Source organism: Lissotriton helveticus, chromosome 8 (genome assembly GCF_964261635.1).
Source record: "Lissotriton helveticus chromosome 8, aLisHel1.1, whole genome shotgun sequence".
NCBI lineage: Eukaryota > Metazoa > Chordata > Amphibia > Caudata > Salamandridae > Lissotriton > Lissotriton helveticus.
The window spans coordinates 56,895,526-56,911,843 of NC_136069.1; the positions used below are offsets into that span (position 1 = coordinate 56,895,526).

The 16,318-nt window shown below is 45.4% G+C and overlaps 1 protein-coding gene across 8 annotated transcripts in view; it reads right to left on the reverse strand.

The window, feature by feature from the left end:
* The window catches only part of LOC144772352 (sodium/potassium-transporting ATPase subunit alpha-1-like), a 3,188,308-nt gene that overhangs the window by 304,154 nt on the left and 2,867,836 nt on the right, over positions 1 to 16,318 (reverse strand). The gene's annotated exons all lie outside the window — the stretch shown is intronic.

Sequence of the window (16,318 nt, forward strand, 5' to 3'; positions counted from 1 at the left end):
AATGAGTGCAACAGTACAGAACGTGTTGTATAGTAGAGAAACAAAAATTACTAATAACATTTAAACAATTTAAAAAAATTCAATAATCGTATAAATAAACAAACAGTATTTTAAAAATATACAATTAAATATATTAAACAAATAAAAAGAACACATAAAATAATGTTAATTACATATAACAAAAAGGTACAAATATTATATCAAATAAGGATTAGTTACTTACCTGTAATCCTAGTTCTCTTCCAGGGGTAACCTCATCAAAGTCATAAGCACTGAATATTCCCGCCCATGTGCGGGACCCCGGAAACAATATAAAAATATATATGTAAAAAACACATATATCTCGCTCCACATATATGTATGTACATATATTATTTTTCTCACACCAATGCAGCTCCATAACTGAGGCTAAAAACAATGTAAACACATATACATACACTGCAATTAGCAAGAAAAGCAAAAGAAAAAACACATCAGGTCAAATAACCTTTGAACTTTGTGTTTTAATGAGTAAACCACTCATAAATTCTGAAAATTGCTTGTAAATAGACATTGTTAGCCCTCAGGCTGCATTGCAAAACAATAGCATAGAAAATGAAACCATTTTCAACAAAAAAACTGGCACCGTGCCTTTAAGGCAGCCATGACCCCGGGCTTCCCATCATGCCTCAGGGGTGACAGTTAGGTCAGTTGTTCTTTGCATAACCCTGAAGACAGGGCTCAACCACAAGAGTGACATAGTACCAAAATCTCATTTACCTGGGGAGGCGGGTGGGTTGCTTATGACTTTGATGAGGATACCCCTGGAAGAGAACTAGGATTACAGGTAAGTAACTAATCCTTCTCTTCCAGGGGATCCTCATCAATAGTCATAAGCACTGAATAGAATAGCAAGCCCATCAACCACCTGCAGGTAAATAAGTACATGACCCAACAAAATCATAACAGCCAAATAACTCAGCTGTTAAACAGATTCCTCAGTGAGGCTTGGCCCACCTGGGTATCTGCTCTAGTGTCAGAATCAAGACAGTAATGTCTGGTAAATGTATGGACAGACCTCCAGGTCGGCGCTTTACAAATCTCAGACATGGGCACATCATGTAGATAAGCCGTAGTGGCCGCTCTACCTCTGGTGGAATGTGCTTTAGGAGTAAACCCCAGAGGTTTTTGCGCCAATTGGTAAGCAAGCTTGATACACGAAACGATCCACCTGGAAATGGAACGTTTCGCTGCTGCATGGCCAGTTCTGATCGATCCGTAGTTAATAAACAATTGATCAGAATGTCGAATAGACTTGGACCTGTCCAGATAGAATTTCAAAACCCTTTTCAGGTCCAACGAGTGTAAAGCCCTGTCAGCTGGAGTAGAGGGATTAGGAAAGAAAGTGGGTAAAGAGATAGACTGATTGACATGAAAATCTGACACCACTTTCGGCAGGAAAGAAGGGTGCGTTCTGAGCACCACTCTGTTCAAATGAAAAACTGTATACGGTTCTTTAGTACATAGGGCCTGAATTTCGCTCACCCTACGGGCTGACGTAATTGCTACCAAAAAAGCCGCTTTCCAGGAAATATGCTGTAAAGTAGCTTTATGAATGGGCTCAAAAGGAGGGCCCATCAACTTTGATAGAACTAGGTTCAGCTCCCAGGGAGGAGAAGGAGGTCGTACAGGAGGATACACCTTTTTCAGACCTTGCAGGAAATCTTTTACTGCTGGCAACTGGAAAAAAGAGGTTTGCGAAGGTGATCGCCTATAAGCAGTTATAGCGGCTAGATGCACCTTAATGGAGTTAAACTTCAAACCTGCTTTGGCCAGATACAACAAGTATGGAAGAACTGCTTCTTCCTGACTCTTCACCGGATTGTGACCATTCTGCACGCACCACATATAGAACCTCTTCCACTTGCATGCGTAAGAATGTCTCGTGGAAGGACGTCGTGCTTCTCTCAGAATGGACATGCAGTCTTGTGGCAGTCCTAGATGGCTGTACTGAATGACCTCAGGAGCCATGCTGCCAAGTTCAGTGATGGAAGGTTGGGATGGTGATAATAGGTCCGGCCTGCAAGGAAGCCTCTTGTGAGGAGACACTGACAGGTGAAGTAGGTCCGTGTACCACCATTGCCTCGGCCAGTCGGGGGCGATCAGGATCATCGTTGTGCTTGAGTGGTTCAGCTTGCTCACCACCTTCGGGATCAGCGGAAGTGGTGGAAAGGCGTACACAAATTCCCCTGACCAGTCGATCAAAAGAGCATTCCCTCTCGTTCCTGGACGGTAAAACCTTGAGGCGAAGTTTTGGCATTTGCTGTTTACGTCGTCCGCGAAGAGATCTATGGAAGGACGACCCCAAGACTGGAAAACGTCGTCTAGCACTTCGTCGTTGAGAACCCAGTCTTCTCTGTCCTCGAAGTGCCGACTTAGTGCGTCCGCCCTCACATTCTGCTCTCCTGGGAGGTGGACTGCTTGAACAGACAACTTGCGAGCCAGAAGCCAATGCCAGATGCTCTGAGCTTCCAGTGACAGTGTCCTTGAGCGTGTCCCTCCCTGTTTGTTTAAATAGTACATAGTGGTGGTGTTGTCTGTTTGTACTAGAACCACCTTTTCCTGAAGCGAGGGAAGGAACGCTTTGAGAGCCAGGTGGACTGCTCTCAACTCCAGCAAGTTGATGTGGTAGGTGCTTTCCTTGGGAGACCACAGACCCTGCACCTGAAGAGGGCCCATGTGCGCCCCCCAGCCTTGCAATGACGCGTCTGTGATGATCGTTTGTGTAGGAGGAGGCTGATGGAAGAGAATTCCCACTTGCATGTTCTGCTTCTTCATCCACCACTGAATGGAGGACCGTGCCACCTCCAACAAAGTTATCTGATCGTCCCAGCGATCTGATTGCTGGTCCCATTTGTCCTCCAGATCCTGCTGAAGAGGACGCATCCGAAGTCTGGCGTTCGGTACCAAGAATATGCAGGAAGCCATCGATCCTAAGAGAGAGGCTATCTTTCGCACTTTCTGAGACCTGTTGCGAAGAACTTGCTGGCACTTGAGTGCTATTGAAGACTGTCTCTCCTCCGAAGGAAACACTTTTCCTACCTCGGAGTCTAGCAGAGCTCCTAGGAAGTGAATCTTCTGAGTGGGATGGGAGACCGACTTCTTGTAGTTGACATGCAGGCCTAGATGTTGACAAAGTTCTATGCATGTCCGAAATTGATTCCTCACGCTGTCTGGAGTTGGACCTTTCAACAGCCAATCGTCTAAGTATGGGTATACGAAGACTCCCCTGCGGCGTAGAGCTGCCGCTACCACTGCGACACACTTTGTGAACACTCTGGGGGCCGACTTCAACCCAAACGGGAGGACTTTGAACTGGTAGTGAGAGGTCCCCACCCGAAATCGAAGGAATCTTCTGTGGTCTGGACGTATCGGGACATGAAAATATGCGTCTTGAAGGTCCACCGAACACATCCAATCCCCCTTCCTGAGAAGTGGATATATCTGGTGAAGCGCCAACATGCGAAATTTTTCTTTTCGTACATGTAGATTGAGCGTTCTCAAGTCCAGAATGGGCCTGTATTCCTCTTTCTGGCCCTTTTTTCTGACCAGAAAATACCTCGAGTATACTCCTTTCCCCCTTTGCACCACCGGCACTCTCTCGATGGCTGATTTCTCGAGGAGTGTCGCTACTTCTTTCTTTAACTTTTGTAGCTGGTGACTTGACGTTGACATCGGAGGAACGGGTGGAGGTAGTCGATGGAAACGAAGACAGTACCCATTCTGCAGCGTAGACAACACCCATTGATCTTTTGTAATGGTCTGCCACTCTGTCCTGTGATGCGCAATGCTTCCCCCCACTGGAGTGGACAACGGTGCTGGGGGAAGTGAAGACTCATTGCTTCTGCTGAGATTTATTGAAGTTGTTGCCTTGTCGCTGATTCCCATTGCCTTTGGAATTGCGCTTGCCTTTGTATTGTGACTTTTGTTGACCTTGCTGGTTCTGGCCCTTCTGCCATTGAGGGGTTTGAACCCTGTGCTTCGAAGAGCCCTTGTTGTCCGAACGGAATTTCTTACGGAATTCCTTCTTCTTTTCAAGCCCCACGGCTTTGAGGGTGTCTAACTCAGTCTTCATCCTCTGCATCTCCTCATCAGCACTCGCTCCAAAGAGAGACTTGCCTGAAAAGGGAAGATTTAGAATCCTGGCTTGAGCCTCGGGTTTCAATGCTGTAAGGCGCAACCATGAGGATCTCCTCGCTGTGATTCCATGCGCATAACCATGCGCAGCCAGCGTTGCTCCATCTGCCGCCGCTCCTATCATCTGATTGGAGACTTGACCGCCCTCCAACAGAATCTCCTCAAAGTCCTTCCTATCTTCCGGAGGAAGTTTATCAGAAAATCTCTGAAGTGAGTCCCGCAGAGATCTATCATATCTGCCAAGCAGCGCCTCCGCATTAGAGACCTTAAGGAAAGAAGCCGAGGTGTTACAAACTCTTCTCCCCCATGAGTCTTGCACCTTGCTGTCCTTATCCGGCGGTACTGTGGATGAAGAAGCTACCGCATTGGATTTTCTAGCCGCCGCAATGATTACTGAATCAGGCGGGGGATCAGATTTGAGGAACAAAGGATCCTCATCAGGAGGACGATACTTCTTGAGAATTCTAGCTGGGACGGACTTCACCGTTGCCGGAGTCAGGAAGACTTCATTCACTGGGTCCATTATACCCGGAACCAATGGCAACAAAGGTTTGGGTGTCGTTCTGTGCTGTAGGGTTTCAAATATGACTGTCGTCTTGATCTGCGGAGCAGTCATAGGCACTCCTAGCTTCAGGGCTCCCCTGCCCAAGATGTCCTGGAACGAGAAGATATCCTCAGTTGGAGATATCCTCGAGCGTGGACTGTTCGTCAAGGTCGGAGAGTAATCCCTGTGAGAACGGTTCCTCGAAGAACCTGAAAAGCTACGGGTCCTCCTGGACCTAGATCTTCTACTTGAACGCGTTCTAGAAGGAGATCTATCTCTGTGACAAGATTTTTTCGCACTTGAATGTCTAGAACGAGACTGTTCCTTACGGGGAAGAGCCTGGTTTCGATATGCCTTTAGCCGATCAGCCATCGCCTTGTCCTCGGCCCAGTGGTGAAGGGGTCTATTCCACCTTGGAGAAAGATGAATAGAAGGAGATTTGTGAGTGGGATCCTTCACAGGTGAACGTGGCCGTGGAGGTTGATCCACTTGATCCTGTTGCGATCCTGCAGGGGACTTGGATCTCTCCCTATGTGAACCGCTGTTTCGTCCATCCGAGGATCCGCCACTGTGAGATGATGAGGAGGACGAAGATCGGCTCCTTTGAGATCTAGAGGAAGATCCCGACCGAGATCTCCTTTCTGCGACCCTCCTTTTCTTGGCAGGGGGTTCATGCACCGGAGATTGTCCCACCTCCGCAGCCGATGCCGATCCTGGAGAACCGAATTGAGACCGAGACTGGTCCAATGGTTCACCTTCCGTCTCCTGCAGCACCTGCCTCAAAGGCGACCTCTCCTGTGATCTTGTAGGAGTGATGCTCACTGGCTGGGAAACGCTCTGTTCTCTGGCTCTCCGCTGATCCATAGACAGTGGCTGCATCGACGCCGAGCGCTGAGCTGATATACGCTCTCTCGACGTCGACCGTGGTTTCCTCGACACCGATCCCTTCGGCATAGAGCATCTCGCCGTTGAAGGACGTCCACTCGACGACGACTGAGGCTGCTTCGACGCCGATCGCCTGTGCTCTGTCGGCGATGGGGTGTGCCTCGAGGCCGAATGCTGCTTGCTTGAATGCGACGGAGGCTGCTTCGACGTCGAACGCCATTGATCGGGCGTCGACGTGGGCTGCTTCCACGTCGATCGACTATGTGTCGACGAAGGCTCCCTCGACGCCGAACGACCATGACTAGTCGTCGACGGAGGATGACGACGTCGAACGCCGGTGGCCTGGCGTCGACGGAGAAAGCCTCGACGTCGCAGCATGACGATGCTGCTTCGACGTCATGTGGCTCGCCGTCGAACTCTTCCGCTTCGACGGCGACCTATCCCTCGACGCTGTCTGTAGCGGAGGTACCTTGGATGTTGACGCTGAAGACATCTTCTTCGTCACCGTCGACGCCGATGCCGAATGCGAACCGGTCGGGGCTTCTCTCGACGTCGACCGCGTCTTCCGACTTTTCTGCTTCTAGAGAGATCTTCCTCTCTCAGAAAGCCCATAAACACGAATTCTCTCACGTTCCTTAAGAGTTCTGGTTGATAAAACCTGGCAGTGTTCACAGGTTTTCGAGGAATGAGAAGCTGGTAGGCACAGGATACACACTGAATGAGTGTCAGTCTTGGCCATCTTCCTTCCACATGAAGGGCACTTGTCAAAGAGAGAAGGCATCTTTGACAGAAAAATCACCTTTTTTTAGCCTAAAAAAGGTAGCAGTAACACCCTAAGTCCAAAAGACGTCGAGTGAAAGCAAAAAATTGTAGATAACAAGAATATTTTTTGACAAAAAGCCAAAAAGAAAAGGGAGCTGTTTCACCAGGGTCCTGACTGAAGGAGCCAGAAAGAACAACTGACCTAACTGTCACCCCTGAGGCATGATGGGAAGCCCGGGGTCATGGCTGCCTTAAAGGCACGGTGCCAGTTTTTTTGTTGAAAATGGTTTCATTTTCTATGCTATTGTTTTGCAATGCAGCCTGAGGGCTAACAATGTCTTTTTACAAGCAATTTTCAGAATTTATGAGTGGTTTACTCATTAAAACACAAAGTTCAAAGGTTATTTGACCTGATGTGTTTTTTCTTTTGCTTTTCTTGCTAATTGCAGTGTATGTATATGTGTTTACATTGTTTTTAGCCTCAGTTATGGAGCTGCATTGGTGTGAGAAAAATAATATATGTACATACATATATGTGGAGCGAGATATATGTGTTTTTTACATATATATTTTTATATTGTTTCCGGGGTCCCGCACATGGGCGGGAATATTCAGTGCTTATGACTATTGATGAGGATCCCCTGGAAGAGAAGCTAATAAATACATTTGTAAACAAATTCATTTCAAAGGAGCAAATATTAACAAACAAATTGATTAAAACATAAATGTATTTATTTTATTTCCTACCCTATAACACCACACAAATAAAAAAAGACATCAACATTTTTATATAAATGTATTTCCATAATTATCATAATTAATAATGAATTTAAAATATATTATTATTAAAAAAGATAATAAACATTAATTGAGTACACATTCTTTAACACAATAATATCCACAACATACACCTAAAATTATTTACACAATTACCATAATCAATTACTAATTAATGAATTTAAATTCATTAACAGATAATTATTACACACTTATTAATAAATTAATTTACACATTTACCACTATAACATCACAATTAAACAAATATTAAAAAATACAAATTATCGAATAAATTGTATATAATTGAATTACTTCCCACCCTATCCCCCTATAAACCCACAACCCGATAGGGAACTAAAAACACAACATTTTATTTAAAAAAAATAATTAATAACTACTAACATTTTAACACTTATAATAAAAATACAAACAATTCTTATACAATATAACACACATCACACACATATAAAATATATTCTAAAATACATAACGTTAATAAAAAAAAAAATCGATATTTGTAACAACTATTTGTTTACAAACGATATTAAAAACTTCAGTATTTTTTAAATCAATATTACTTACAAATAATTGATATTCTTGACAAGGTTTTTCTGTCGATATTCCTGACCCACGATATTTATGCAATTAGAAATTTCTTCTTCAATACTCTTTCTCTGAACCATTCCATAAGGACCTCCATCTCTAGTCAGAGGGAGGACTTCTTAGAAAGGGAATATCATCTGCTCAAGCTTGAGAGAGCCAAGCTCAGTATCAAGAAGGAGCAGTTGGCCCTAGATAAGGAGACTCTGGAAGTTCAGAGGGCTATGAAGAATTTGAAATTAGGATCCCATGGTAGCAGCACTAGAGAACCTAGGGTCAGGGAACACACCTTTAACACAGGGTACCTGAGCAGGATAGTCCCTCCTTACCAGGAGGAGGATGACATCCATAAATGTATCAATGCTTTAGAGAGGGCCTGTAAGGTACAGAAGGTCCCCCAGGAGCAGTGGGCAGCTATACTGTAGCTCTCCTTTGCTAACAAAAAAAGATAGAGACAAACCTCTCACTGTTAGGGAGGAAGATACAGATAATTACTCAATCTTAAACCATAAACTCATAGATGGGTTTGGTTTAACCACTGAGCAGTACAGGGTTACGTTTAGGGGCACACAGAAAGCATGCACTCACGACTGGGAAGACTTTGTAGACAGTGCAATTAAGGCTCTGGAAGGCTGGTTTCAAGGAAGTAACATATATGACTATGAGGGACTGTACAATTTATTGATGAGGAAGCACATCCTTAATAACTGTCATTATCAACTACTCCACCCGTACCTGGTGGACTCAGAGCTCACCCCTCCCCAAGAATCAGGAAAGAAGGCAGATAAGTGGGTCAGCACTAGGATGAAGTAGAAATCTCATGGTGACCAGAGAAGCAAGATTCTTCTAAGGCCCAAGAGAAGTGTGGTGAGAGAGGTAAAGACATGAAAGAGTCTTTACAAGGTCCTCAAATGGCTTTCGTTGGGTGTGGGACACAAACCTCTTCCTCTTCTAACATTAAACCTTGGTGTTACCTCTGTAAGGAAATAGGTCATAGAGCAAGAAATTCCGATTGCTCTAAATCTGGCACCGATGATGCAACTACTACTGCTCCAATAGCACCTTGCCCCCTAGCACTAGCACAAGTGGTAGTTGTGACCCCAAGGTATTAACCACTTCAGCGCTAATGACAAGGGTAACTCGTCATGGACTTTCCATTGATTTCAATGGAAAGTCAATGGAAGATCATCAGGTGCCTTAGCAGCCAAGTGGTTAATAGGGTTAACCTTAGGTACTGAAGTAGGTTCTGGCCTCGTCAGAACACCCACTCGGGCTGTTTTAGTAAGTGACAGTGGCATGGAACTTGACACTTTACTTGTAAGTCCCACTAACCTGGGCAAGTATAGACAGCAGCCTCTCATCAATAGTGAGGAAACAGTGGCTTACAAGGACACAGGGGCCAGTGTCACTATGGTGACATAGAAACTTATTCTCCAGAACAGATTCTACTAGGTCAGATCTACCAAGTGACCAACACCAGCAATGTCTGGTCTCATCACTCTTTTCACTGTTGTGAATCTCAGCTAGGGAGGGGTAACTGGCCCTAAAAGAGTTGTGGTTTCCCTAGACATACCTGTGGACGGTCTGATGGACAATGACTTAGAAACTTAAGCCTGGTCTGAAGTGGAGTTCAAGAGACATGCAAAGATTATAGGTATTTCAGCCAGTGCCTTTGCAGTCACTAGGGGAAGGGCCAAGAGACTAGGCACAGAGGAAGCCCTAGATCCTGAGAGAATGGAACAGTCAGCACCCAAAAAATAGAAGGAAGGGTAATCATTTATTCTCCTCTCAGAATCCCAGTAAGGATCTGTTCCTTTGGAGGAACTGTCCCAGGGGAACTTGGGCCTGACACGGCAGAGTTCCTGAGTTTCAGAGTTCCTGTGGAAGGGGCTCTTCCAGGGCAGACTTGAGTCTGGAGCAGAAAACGTGCCCCTTTCTTTAATAACTCAGATAGCAAGCTGCTGCTGAGGAGGACTTATTGAAAAGATGGGGTCCTATTTTCCGAAAGTAGAAACCCAAGACTAGTGCTACCAGAAGGTTGACCATACCTCAGAAATTCAGGGGTTTTCTACTGACCCTAGCACATGAAAGTTTCCTTGCAGGACATCTTGGGTGAAGCAAGACTTGGGGCAGGCTTGTCCCTCACTTTCACTGGCCCCAAATGTCTGAGGTCACCAAAGAGTTGTGTCACTCTTTCAGTCATTAAAAACTTTATTTGGTTTGTTACAACCATAAAAGTATACACCTTACATTTTGTAAAACTTTTTAAAAGCACATAACATAATACAATCATAAAATGTGACACACAATCATTGCACGAAAGATAACACGGCTCCTTTAGGTACTAATCAAATATCTTCCTAAAATTATTAGAATCACAATAATTCATAACTATATATCCAAACCTTCCAAACACAAAATACATACATTACTGTTACAAAATGCAGTCTCGTTTTGTACTAAGGGAACTGCTTGCGCCTGTTACTCTGTACACTGGAGAAACATCCTAACTTTGCTCATGAATTTCCCCAAAGCACATGCTATATCTAAATTTGCCATTCCCACTAAAAGGTTAGAAGCTTGCATCCTATTCATAATCCTGTATTTTTTACATATCGGACATAAAATCTCCTTTTGTATATTTAAAACCATTCCTACAGTCTAATAAAAAACTGTACAATATCACAGGGGGTACCTAACATACAAGTACAGTTGCCATCACTGTTTATCATGACGTTTTTGACCCCATTGATCGCGTAACAGGGGTTTATTCCCATTCTCACTTTTAGTACCTCACGTCTTAGACGGTAATTCGGTAGCCTGTCTAAATAAGGATACGGTTGTTCGTCTGATTCCCAAGCCTGGGTCATATGGGACACCGAAGTTTTCCGCAAGAGATACTCTCGATCACATATACGGGACTTGTCAGCTCCCAGCGTCCTTAGTTCTTTTTTGCCTATTACGGCGTGTCCTAGCTGAGGGCATAATTCTAATCCCAGCACTCCATACGCTTCTCTTAATGAGGCTCTTGTTTCTTTCACCCAGGACAACTCACTAAAGGCAATTTCCCCTCTACACCACTGGGAACTTTTTTGGGGGAGCTCCCCTGACCCTAGGTGCTGCCAAAAACATATTAGGGCCATACTGGCGGTTACTGCCCAAGAGGTAAATCCCAACTCTAATCTTGCTGCTTGTACCATTGATGATTTTGACAGTGAGAACAAACTTTTCCGGATATTTCCCTCCTCTTTATCCCAACATTTTTTCACACTTAGAAAAAGTACCTCTGCCCCGTATAGAAATTGTGCGGGGACCATTGCTAGGTAGGCCTTTATAACCGGCCCGTCTGACATTTCACCATAAACGCTATTTAATCTGTTTAGAACCTTCATAGAAGCCGTTGCCCTCATTTTTAAAGCTTCCGGATGGGTAGTCCAATTCAGGTTGCCCATAAACCATATTCCAGGTATCTATATTCTGTTACCCTCTCGAGTAGTTCTGTACCAAGACACCAAGGGAACCGAGTCTTACTTCTACCAAAACATAATATTTTGGTCTTCCCCATATTCACTACTAATTGTTTATTTAAGCAGTATTTATTAAACATGTTTAATTTTCTCTGAAGACCTATTTCTGTCTGGTCCATAATCACCAGGTCGTCTGCATAAAGCAGACAAGATATATGATTACCTCCTAATTTTGGGCTAACCCCTCTGACCACTCTTAATTTCAGGGGTAAGTTCGCTATGAACAGGGAAAAAAGCAAAGGGGCTAATTCGCACCCCTGCCTCAGGCCATTTCCAATCTGGATCCTCCCAGACAATCCACCCTCCTCATCCAGGATTACCTGGGCCCAGTTCTTTGTATGCAAGGCCTGTATAAGGGCTAACAGATCATTGTGTATTTTATAACCTACCAAGGTTGACCATAGCTGCTCCCTACCCACAAGGTCTAATGCTGCCGGAAGTCCACTAAGCAGCAAAATAAATTACCCCTCTGCTCTATCGACTTCCGCGCAACTGCCCAGAGAGCAAAACAGTGGTCAACCGTTGAATGCCCTTCTTTAAATCAACCCTGTTCTGGGGGGACTATGAGATTGTCTTCTGCCCAATCTTTCAACAGACCTAGGATTACTTTGGAGAATACTTTTTCCCCAATATCCAGGAGGTATATTAGGCGATAATTTTTAGGGGGATTTACATCGCCTTTTTTATGTATCGGTCTAATGATAGCCCTTTTCCAACTGTCTGGCATAATTCCGGTATTTAATATTCTCAAAAACATCTTTGAGAACAAATCTGCCCACCAGTCTAAATTAGTTTTTATAATGACGGTAGGTAGATTGTCTGGGCCGGCAGCACATGTTAAATTTAATTCAGCTATTATGGTCTTAATATGGCCTTGGGAGAACTGCACTATTACTTCTTCCCTAACTCCTGGCCAGCTGGAAGATAATATTTCCCCCCTCCTTGGCCATTTGCCGTAGATTTCCTTAAGGGAGGTTACCCACTTATCCTCTGGGACAGAACATTGCTGGGTCCCTACCGCTTTCCCCGTACATTCCAGTATCATTTTCCAAAAGCCTTTGACCTTTTTTTCCTCAATTGCCTCAAGTAAGTTCATCCAGCATTTTTCTTTAAAGGATCTTTTTTTTCTCTAATAGTTACCTTTGCAGGGAGGCAAGGGCCAGTCTAGAGCAACCAGACCAGCGAGTTGGTTCAAAAGGATTGTCGTCACAGAGGCTACTAACCAACGGGCCAGCAGCCGGACAACGCGTCGAGCAGAACACAAGCAGAAGGGCCCCACGCAGAACTCGTGAAGTGTGGAGGGCTGATCTTCAGTGCAGGAGGAGCTCAGATTCGGGGCTTCTCAATCCCCAGTGCACAGCTTCGAGGATACCTCAGGAGCTGCACAGTTAGCAAGTTGCAGGCTTTTCAAGATGTCCGGTCCCACGTGTCTCGTCGCCTCCACGGATCTCAGCTATGCTGCAGACGTGAAGAGAAGGTCAGAGAGGTCTGGAAGTCTGGGTCTTGTCAGGCTCTGTGCTCGGGTCCCGGCGGGAGCATCGACAAAGCAAGCCGTTGATTTGCTGGATGGTGCCTGTTTGCCCAGGGTGGTCACTGCTTGGCCACAAGGGAGATTCTTGAGTCTTCAGCTTCAGCAGAATGTCGAAGGTCCAGAGTTTCGTGTCAAGTTTCGGTTCAGGATTAATCTAAAGTCCTAGGACTCAGCTCCTACCTTTATACAACTAAAAAGGGCTGGATTACTTTCTAGCTCCCTCCTATGGGTGAGACCAGGAAGGGGGGTGGTTACACCCCCTTTCCTTTGTCCAGTTTCATGCCAGAGCTGGGGCTGGAGTGCCCCAGCAACCGGTTTGAACTGGGGTATGCAAGGAGCACCTAGTGTGCCCCGGGCAGTGCCTCATTCTATTCAGCCCTCCCTGTCCCAATACACAAAGTCCTGTCTGGGGTGGTGCTCGCACCTCCCCAGACAGGAAACCTATTGTCCAAGCCTCCCTGACTGGAAGGACTCTTAGCAGCAGGAGATCAGACTTGTGTCTGTGGCAGCAGCATCCATTTTGTGATGCTGGGGCTCTGGTTAACTTTAACCGGGTACAGTAGTTTTAACATGTCTTCTCCCTCTAGAAGGGTGGAATGCTACCCCCATTGCCAGAATTGGCGAGGGGGTATATTCCAAAGTGTATGACACCTTACACGACATGTTTGGATAAAGCCAAACCAAAGTTAGCATTAACCGGGAGGATTATAATGCACTTAAAAGTATATGGTATGGCAATAGCATAGAACAGCTATAAGGACACGGTTCCGAAAGCTGCAGACAGGCTCAGCTCATGCTAGAGCACCATCTCACACATAACCAAGCGCTCTGCCTCCAGGATTGTTAAGGCCTGCCATAGGAGTGACTTATAGGTTACTATGTGTCTATATATAAGGTAGGTATAGGGATACTATACCTAAGCAAGGGGTGTTTACATGACCTTGCCCCAGCTGAGTGATCAGCCAGTTGTGTCAATTTAGGTGGCCAGCCAGGGGTGGCATAATATATGCTGCAGCCCCTGGTAGGCCTTGGGTGCACCTATGCCCTGGGTACCTATGGTACACTTATACAGGGACTCACAAGGGTGCCCCAATATCCAATTTGGTATGTACCTACAGTACATGGAGTCCATTTTACGAAGAGAGCAGATAGCCTGGGGTCCTGAATAGCAGGATCCCAGGCCAACTAAGTTGAAAACCAGCTAAACACTAGGCAAAAAGTTTGGGGTAACCATAGTCAGGTATCCACCTTTCTACAACCTCCTTCCTATTCTCCTGTTGTTTTGCTACCTGACTTACACTTGGGACCTTTTTTCCCCTTCCTCCTCTTCGGGAAACACCTCCTTTCACCATATCTCTTTATTATCATGGGGCAGCGGGACATATATACTGTTGGCTCCTCCTCTTTGGGTCTATTTCCCCTTGTCACTTCTTCTACCTCATCTGCTTTAATCTCTACAGGTCTTACTAGGGAAGGCATTTTGCCTTTAATCTGCGTCAGCTCCCCAATTATGTTCTTAAACTGGTTACTTTGAGTTTTTAAGATTTCATTATTTAGAACAGAAACCTCTAAGATACCCTGCAAAGTTTTCTGGAGCATCAACATAACCTTAAGAATTGATAGGCTCGAGGAACCCGTCACCTCCAGACTGTGCAGGGGTAGACCTGATAAATCTGTATGGGCAACATTGGCGTTTATCAGTCTTTCTTTCACATTGGAACTAAATTCCCCTTGCGCAAAATCTTCCTCCTGCAGGGATTTACTCTGGATTTCACTTTCTTCTTCCACCTCTACTTCTATGTCTTGAATAATTAATGACTGAAACAGCCGAGAGGAGGAAGACAAACGTGGTTCCATCGGGATCTTGACAATGTCAAAGTTTGTCTGATTCAAGGATTCAGCGTCTATTTCCAGGTCCTCTGTGCCTTTTGGAGACTCCACCACATTCATGTCCCTTTCTGGTGTCTCCTTCACTTTAAAATGTTTGCCCAAAAAGTCGTTAATAGATTTTGAGACTGCCGATCCGTCTTTTGCGCCTGCTGACTTAGCGGTCAACAGCACATTTTGTTTGATTGTACCTGAAGTTGGGTAGACCCCATCACTGGTGTTTTGTTTCCAGTGGGTGTCGCCATAACACATATTATATTGTTCAAGTCTTTGGGTGATTCCGTTAAGACCTCTGCCCCAGGGCTTCTATTTCCCGATTTCTTAAGATTCTTCAGGGCTTTACGTGGTTTATTTTTCCCAAGGGCCATAGCTTTTTGTTCCCCTTCACACCTTACTTCCAAAGGTGCAAAGTTTTTCAAGGCGGTTTTCTTCTTCACTTTCTTAAGTTATCCACGGTTCCTAGGTGCACTGCCGCCCCTGTGTCATATACACTTAATGTGGCTCCCCTTATTACGATTGTTAAGGAGGCAAAATTGACTTTTTCACTTACCTCTGTTCTGTGGACCCGCGCTCTTCCTCCACCACTTCTTCTTTAAGGACACACTTTTTCAAGCACCAATCTGTCTCTGGTTTGAGACCTCATCCACTCAAAAATCACCACCTTGGGCTTGCTGTGGCTTTAATATTCCCTCGCTGACTTCAAGGGTGTAATTTTTCTTTGCCGCTTCTAATCCTGGCAGCTGCCTCAATGAATATGCCCGTTATTTACTCTTGCAGTTTTGGGCTCTAGAAGGCACTATCCCCACCCTATCACCACTGCGGGTCGTCTCTCTAGTTGGGGTCCGCGCCACCCGCGCTGCCCGCTGGGCTCGCGGTCCACTGCGGCGCTCACAAATGGAGTCTCCTCAGGTCTACGGGTCACAGTCCACGGAATTCCCTATTACCGCACACTACGAGCGGTAAGATGAGAGTGGATGAGAGCGGATGCACCGCCACCGCAACGCCCACGCCGCCGACACCGCCGAAACTGAACCGGAAGCCGAAAACTGGAAGCTGAGACGATGAAGTGGGAGGTTCACAGGAGCGTGGCCACACAGAAACAGAGAATCACTCATGTGTTACCAGCCAAGCCAGTGGTATGTCAGGTGGCACTGCAAAGGCCCCCTTAATTCCACTTCCACTGGTTGGGGTTCCCTTTGAGAGGGTAGGGATAGATACTGTAGGTTCCTTAAACCCTCAAACAGAATCTGGACATAGTTACATATTAGTGGTGGTGGACCATGCCACTAGGTATCCAGAAGCTACTCCCCTTATTACAACTACAGCTCCTTTGGTGGCTAGGTCCCTTCTGGGAATCTTTTACAGAGTTGGGTTTCCTAAGGAGGTCTTGTCAGGCAGAGGTATCAACTTCATGTCTATCTACATCACTGCTTGTGGAAGGAGTGTGGTGTAAACTACAAGTTTACCACATCATATCATCCACAGGGCAATGGGCTTATTGAAAGGTTCAACAAGACCCTAAAGGGAAAAGCTGAGGAGAAAATGGTATGGCTTACTACCTGCCTTCTCTTTGCCTACAGAGAGGTTGCCAAAAGGGTGTGGGCTACAGCCCATTTAAACTTGTATTTG